This window comes from Alosa pseudoharengus, unplaced genomic scaffold, assembly GCF_046254945.1.
Source record: "Alosa pseudoharengus isolate Yale_2024_CS ecotype anadromous, Long Island Sound unplaced genomic scaffold, YU_APseudo_1.1 YU_APseudo_1.1_scf_14, whole genome shotgun sequence".
Classification (NCBI taxonomy): Eukaryota; Metazoa; Chordata; class Actinopteri; order Clupeiformes; family Clupeidae; genus Alosa; species Alosa pseudoharengus.
In genome coordinates, this window is record NW_027468609.1 from 1,482,419 (window position 1) to 1,489,918 (window position 7,500).

The 7,500-nt window shown below is 41.5% G+C and overlaps 1 protein-coding gene across 1 annotated transcript in view; it reads left to right on the forward strand.

The window, feature by feature from the left end:
- pappaa (pregnancy-associated plasma protein A, pappalysin 1a) overlaps positions 1-7,500 on the forward strand; it is a 209,025-nt gene that overhangs the window by 153,502 nt on the left and 48,023 nt on the right. The window lies entirely within an intron of this gene.

Genomic DNA, 7,500 nt, shown 5'->3' on the forward strand with positions numbered 1-7,500 from the left:
AGTTTTACACACACACACGCAAATGCTCACGCACACACACACGCACACGCACACACACACACACGCAAACGCACACAAACACACACATACGCACATGGTTTAGATTAGATGAGATTAGATTCAACTTTATTGTCATTGTGCAGAGTACAAGTACAAAGACAACGAAATGCAGTTATATAATTAATGTCTAACCAGAAGTGCAAAAAAGCAGTGTAGACAGTAGTATACAGTTGGTTTACAGAAGGTGATTTAGAGTAGTATAAATTAAATATAAATATGTGCAGTGTATTAGCAGTTACCTTATAAGAGCAGAATACATATGGCTATGTAATATGAACAGTGTATGAACAACATGTACAGATATGTGCAATGTAGTGGCAGTACCATTATAGTAGTAGTAAGAACAATATAGATATATGCAGTGTATTAACAGAACAATATAGATATGTGCAGTGTATTAACAGAATATACTACAGAAAAATAAATAAATGTGGATATTTAGTATGAACCATATGAACAGACATGTACAGTATGTACAGCTATGTGCAGTGTGGTAACACTACCATTGCAGTGCAGAAATAGTCACATTATAATAGTATTGAGAATTATGTGCAGGATTAAGAGCAGTAGAATATGGCTATGTATAAGTGTAATTACAGTATGTACATTTGTAAATAAATAGAACACTATGGGTGGGATAGGGTAGTGCAATTGTGCGGGGGGGGGGGGGGGGGGGGTAAGGAGGCATCCGGCGGGGCCGGGCGGTGTTCAGGGTGATGGTTGAGGAGGTCTGGTTATCAAGTCCAGAATCCAGTGACAGAGGGATGTGTTGATGCCCAGTTCACTGAGTTTGATGACCAGTTTGGATGGGATGATGGTGTTGAATGCTGAGCTGAAGTCAATGAACAGCATTCTCACATACTGTAGGTGTTGCTATTGTCAAGGTGGGACAGGGCAGAGTGAAGTGCCGTAGAGATGGCATCCTCTGTGCTCCTGTTCTGATGGTCCAGTGAGGGTGGTACTGTAAGCAGGACTTGAGATGGGCCAGGACCAGCACCTCAAAGGTTTTAAAGGAACACGCCACCCAAAATCAGTAGTGATATATGTTCTTACCGTAACTTTCACGAGTTGAGTCGTACCTCTCCCGCGTCGGTAGGTGCACTCAAACGCTCTGTCGCGCGGCGCGAATGTGTTAGCATGTTGCTATGCTAGCGGGCTCTGCCGTGGCCGTAGAGAGAGGCACATAGCAGTATTCAAACACCTCCACGTTTTACCTACTTAAATACAGTTGCACAAGTAGTTGATGAAAAATGTTAGGGCACACAACATGAAACATGACGATTTTCCAAGCGAATAAACATGAGAACTACGATGTGTGGCGCAATAGCACTTGGGAGTACTTCGACCTAGCGTGGTAATATTATTAACACCTAATTGTAGATCCTATCCACCACAGAGTTTAGAATCCATGCTGGATCGACCCTCAGCCTCTCCCTCCCCTCTGAGCGAGAGAGGCACACACACTATGGTGGTGGCTGGTTGTTTTAATGTAGGCTATATGGGTGATGCAGCGCTGCTGACGTGAGGCTAGAAAGCCCTTGCCTGTTCTAGAAAGACTGATCTAATGCAGCAAATATATTAAAAGGCAAAAGTCGTACATTGGCTAGGCCTATCCCCAGAATATCAGCAGCAAACTCAGTCTCTGTCGCGCAAAACAGTCTCCAAATAAAACGCACATCGGCCTGTTGCCTATTCTGCCAGCTTGTGACAATATATCGTCCAAAATGCTTGATTGCATTGCATTCTCCACATTTTTAGCTACATTTTCATGTACCACATCAGCATTTTTGTTCAGTGAATCTTTTGTAAATTGCTTTACAATTACCGTCGGGCCCTTGTCAGCAGACTTCGACTTGCCTCTTGCCATATTCACTCCTTGTCTTCCGATGTCATTTCTGAGTCATCTACAGATGTTCACCTCCCTAAATAGAACCAACTTCAACCTGTGTTATATCCTAGATGAGACTGCCTGGGTTATTTTGTTTAGATATTAGCCTATATATAAAACACATAATTGTAGCCTACCATTCAGGGAATAGGCATTTAAAAGAGAGACAGAGTGATATGACTAAGAAATGACATCGGGCGATGGCAGTGCGAGATGTTCAGAACGTAAGAGCTAAAACTTCTACAAACTCACTAACATCCACAGCGGAAAAAGAAGGTAAGAAAAATAGTCGGAAAACTTAGATGTGTAAGGCAAGCAAGCAAGTTTGGCGGTTGTTACTAAAAATGTGAACATGCACGTTGCATTGTTGTGCGGTGGACTTTCAGAATGAATGGAGTCGGAGTTTCTTTAATATCGAGGGGTCATATTTGTCCGATGGCCTGCTATAAAATTAATTGCGATGTCTGTCTGAAAAAGACGCGCTCGTGTAGTCAAAATTAATGGGAGTCTTCAGAACAGGCTTGTCAGTCAACCTGACATAACAGTGTGTAAAGTAGCCTATAATGTGAATGACTTGTTATTTTATCAAGGATTTCTTTCTTTTTGCAAAAAATAAAGTACAATAGGCATTAATTAGTAGGTGTTGGTGCAGCCATATTCGTTGTGTGTAGTAAACTGGTTATATCATATACGGAGGCAATTACTGCTCACATCGGTTTTTAGGCCGGAAAAAAGAAAGACTTTATTTGTGCACCAGTATTTATACAAATCATTACGCACAACGTACGTACAACGTATGACGTATGAGGTCACTGTTAACACCCCCACTTGATCTCATGCTGTATAAATCATATATATGCAATACACACCATCTATACAATAACCTAACATATAAGCAATTTTAACAAAGACAATCTCATATCTTGATGGAGTTTAGAGCTTACATACCAAATATAAATTTCACAAATCTCTCCATCTTGAACTTTGTCATTGGTTTAGTCATAACATCAGCCACCATATCAACTGTAGGACAATATTCAATTATCACTTTGCCATCATTAACTGCAGAACGAACAAAATGATACCTTATATCAATGTGCTTGCACCTCTGGCGGCACACTGGATCTTTTGATAAGGCTATTGTACCTTGATTATCCTCAAAAATCTTCACTGGTGCATATTGACAATCATTTTCCATTCCATTCATCAACTGTACAAGATACAAACTCTCTTGGGTGGTCGCAGCCAGCGCCATATATTCAGCTTCACATGTTGATAAAGCAACTGTGGCCTGTTTCTTAGATTTCCAAGAAATTAGTGGACCATCATTAGTTAAACTAAAACAATACCCTGTAATGCTTCGTCTGTCAGTCAAATCGGCTCCCCAATCTGAATCACTATATGCCACAAGTTTTAGATCTGTCTCACTTTTCCTGTAGCATAACTCATGGTCAATTGTGCCTTTCAGGTACCTCATCACATGCTTAGCTGTTACCCAGTGTTGTTCATTTGGTTCTGACAAATGCTGTGATAGCTTACTCACAACAAAGCTTAAATCAGGCCTAGTACAGATCATTATGTAAATCAAGCTTCCTACAATCTCCCTGTATGTTCTGGGATCAACAGGGTCAGAATCACTGTTGTATTCTAGCTTCTGTTCACATGGGGTTGACCTTGGATTACAATCAGACATGCCAAATCTTTCTAGTACCTTGGATATGTACTTCTTTTGACTCATCTTTACAACTCCTTCTTTCTGATCAAAATCAATGCCTAGGAAGTGTTTCAGCTTTCCAAGATCTTTCATTTTAAATTTCATAGCAAGTGTCTTCTTCACATCATTCAACAAATCATCATTACTAGCAGCAATAATTAAATCATCAACCCATATTACCACTATTGCTCTTTCTTTTCCGATTTGTTTACTGTAGACACAGTGATCTGCAGGGTTTTGCACAAAATCGCTCTCCATCAAATAATCACTCAGCATTTTGTTCCAGTTTCTACCGGACTGCTTCAGACCATACAGTGATCTATTTAGTCTACAGACTAATTTTTCTCCTGTCTTGGATTGCACTTCAAATCCTTCTGGTTGCTCTATATACACTTCACAATCAATAGGAGCATGCAGATATGCTGTCTTGACATCCATCTGATGCAGGTCTAGATCATACTGTGCGGCCATCTGCATAAGTGCACGTATTGATGTCAGATTTGCAGTTGGAGAAAAAGTCTCCTTGTAATCTATGCCCATCACTTGATTGTAACCTTTAGCAACATATCTAGCCTTGTAAGTTTCTGACTGATCTGCATTAGTTTTTACTGCATAAACCCATCTACCTCCTACTTCATGTTTACCTTCTGGTAGTGTAGTCAGTGTAAATGTATTATTCTCTCTAAGAGAATCAATTTCCTCTTTCATAGCATTAGCCCAAATATCTGCCTTGGTTGAGCTCATAGCTTCCTTGAAAGTTTGTGGTACATCACACATTCTGTAACAATAGTCAATAGTAATTGACACCTGATCTTTTGACTTTACTTCAGTAATGTACTCAGAGAGGTACTGTGGGGTTCTCCTATCTCTTTTCGGGTAGCGAGACTCATTTCCCTCAATCTGAGTAGTATCATGGCTATCAGAAGTTTCCTGATATACCTCTGCCTGCCTTTGACTCTCATTGGTTACATCTGCACTTGATCTGGGGTCCACATATCTCTTCCCAAGAAAATCATCATCCAATATCATTGGGTCTGTCTGAGTTTCTCTCTCAACTATGTTCTTTGTGAGAAACTTTACAAGTCTGTGTTTCATAACTTTCTTTGTGTCAGGGTAGTACACTAGATATGCAGGGCTATTTTTGTCATATCCTACAAAAACTCCCTTATCACATCGTGAGTCCAACTTCTTCCTGTCATGTTTGTATGCATAGCACACAGATCCAAAAACTCTCATTCTAGCTAGGTTAGGCTTCTTGCCCGTCAGCATATAACATGGAGTTTGCTTTGTTCTGCCATTAAAGCATCGGTTGCGTATCACTGCAGCTGTCATTACAGCATACGTCCACAACTCTTTTGGTAAGTTACTCTCAATCAACATGCATCTCGCCATATCAAATAGTGTGCGCCAATTCCTCTCAGCCGTGCCATTTTGATGTGGCGAGTATGGTGCTGAGGACTCATGTCTTATGCTATTCCTGTTAAGCAAGGTCTGAAACTCTTGTCCTGTGAACTCAGTGCCATTGTCAGACCTAATGCACTTCACATTCCCATAAGGCGCTACATCTGCTAGAAATCTCTCTGTAGCCTTCACTGTATCACTCTTAGCTTTCAGGAAATACACAAATACTGTACCTGAGTAGTCATCTGTAAAAGCTAGAGTATATCTGAATCCATCTTTTGCTATGGGGTCTATAGGACCGGCCAAATCTGTGTGTACAAGTTCAAGTGCTGCTTTTGCTCTTGTATCTGGTTCTCTGTTCCTGCTCTGAACAAATTTACCTTGTGTACATATCTCACAATTTAGTTTAGATTTATCAATTTTACCCTTAATCTGCATTCCCTCTACGACATTCTGCAATCTGGAAACGTCATCATAGTTACAATGCCCAAGTATTTCGTGCCAAGTTTGGATATCATAACAGCCGTTACAAAAATCCCCATTATCATCACCTTCATCACTTACAGTATTCAAGTAATAAAGTCTATTATGTTCTTTAATATCAAACTTGGTACCGCTCTTGTGGATGAGTTCATCATGGCCTTGTTGGAACTTGATTGAAGCTCCGTTGGCTGTCGCTGCTTTTACTGAAAAAATGTCCTGTGGATAAGACGGGATGTACAGCGCATTCATCAGCTTGGCCTTCACTCTTTTTCCTTCGCGGTTCACCAGGCTCACCTCCGCGTCACCCCTCTTGAGCGCCACGCCGCTTTCTCTGGTGCCGTCGGCCAACTCGATGAAGTGCTTCTCTGGCTGGAACTTCTCGTCAAACGTCTTAAACTTTCCGATGTCCGTGATTATGTGCGACGTTGCTCCCGTGTCGACCATCAGTCCTTTCTGTTTCAATCCGTTTAGCTGGAGGTCGCTTGCCTTGAAAGCATATTCGTGTTCATTACTTTCTTCATCAGCTACTTGTTTTACGTTATCTCTTCTTTTACGCCTGCAAGCTGTTTCGGAGTGTGTGGAGCTCTTGCAGTACCCGCACCATTGTGCTTGCCTTTTCTGCCGTTCGTTCGGACATGCCCGGGCCTTGTGTCCCTTCAAACCGCAGTTGAAGCATACAACATCAGGGCCTACCATCTTCTCTCTCCCTCTCCATTCAGGGGTCGAGGCACTCACTTTCATCACGTTGTCATCAGAGCTAGCACGAAACTTCTCAGTGTCCTCAAAACTTCTTAGCTTGGTCTTAAACTCTGCAAAAGCTAAATGTTCATCGCCCTGTGTAACGTGGATAACGAATGGCTTAAATGACTCTGGTAATCCCTTCAGAATCATGGCAATCAAAAGTCCATCACTCAGCCTCTCTTCAGCATTTCGCAGTGCTGTAATGGCTGATTCTGCCCGAATAATGTAGTCCGTAACAGTCTCATTTGCAGTCTTTTGCAAGGACGTTAACTCTGTGTACAAGCTAATCACTCTGGGTTTTCCTTTACCTGCGTAATAGTTCCGCAATATCTGGAGAGCTTTTCTCCCATTGTCCGTTGCATCTCTCATGACAAGGGAAAGGCTTTTGTCATCCAAAAACTGAATCAATTCGGCATATACCTCCTAATTTTTCTTTCTGTCGTTCTCGACATAATCCTCCTCCTCGTTGTCAGAATCGGGCTCGTTCAGTATGGTGTCTTTCAGCCCCAGCAGACTCAAGTGACCTAAGAACTTTGTCTCCCATAACTCATATTTTTTCTCATCTCCGTCAAAGCACAATCTATACCACCGGCTTCCTACATCACGCCTGGGCCCATAACCTGTTGGTGCAGCCATATTCGTTGTGTGTAGTAAACTGGTTATATCATATACGGAGGCAATTACTGCTCACATCGGTTTTTAGGCCGGAAAAAAGAAAGACTTTATTTGTGCACCAGTATTTATACAAATCATTACGCACAACGTACGTACAACGTATGACGTATGAGGTCACTGTTAACAGTAGGCCAGGAGCATGCTGAAATTATGTGGCAAATTGCGTTTTTTATTACAATGATAAAATTGTAAAAGGACGTGACCGAAGCTGAGGCAAGCCAGGCAATAGGCCTATAGGCCCGACGGTAATTGTAAAGCAATTTACAAAAGATTCACTGAACAAAAATGCTGATGTGGTACATGAAAATGTAGCTAAAAATGTGGAGAATGCAATGCAATCAAGCATTTTGGACGATATATTGTCACAAGCTGGCAGAATAGGCAACAGGCCGATGTGCGTTTTATTTGGAGACTGTTTTGCGCGACAGAGACTGAGTTTGCTGCTGATATTCTGGGGATAGGCTACAACATGGCCAATGTACGACTTTAGCCTTTTAATATATTTGCTGCATTAGATCAGTCTTTCTAGAACAGGCAA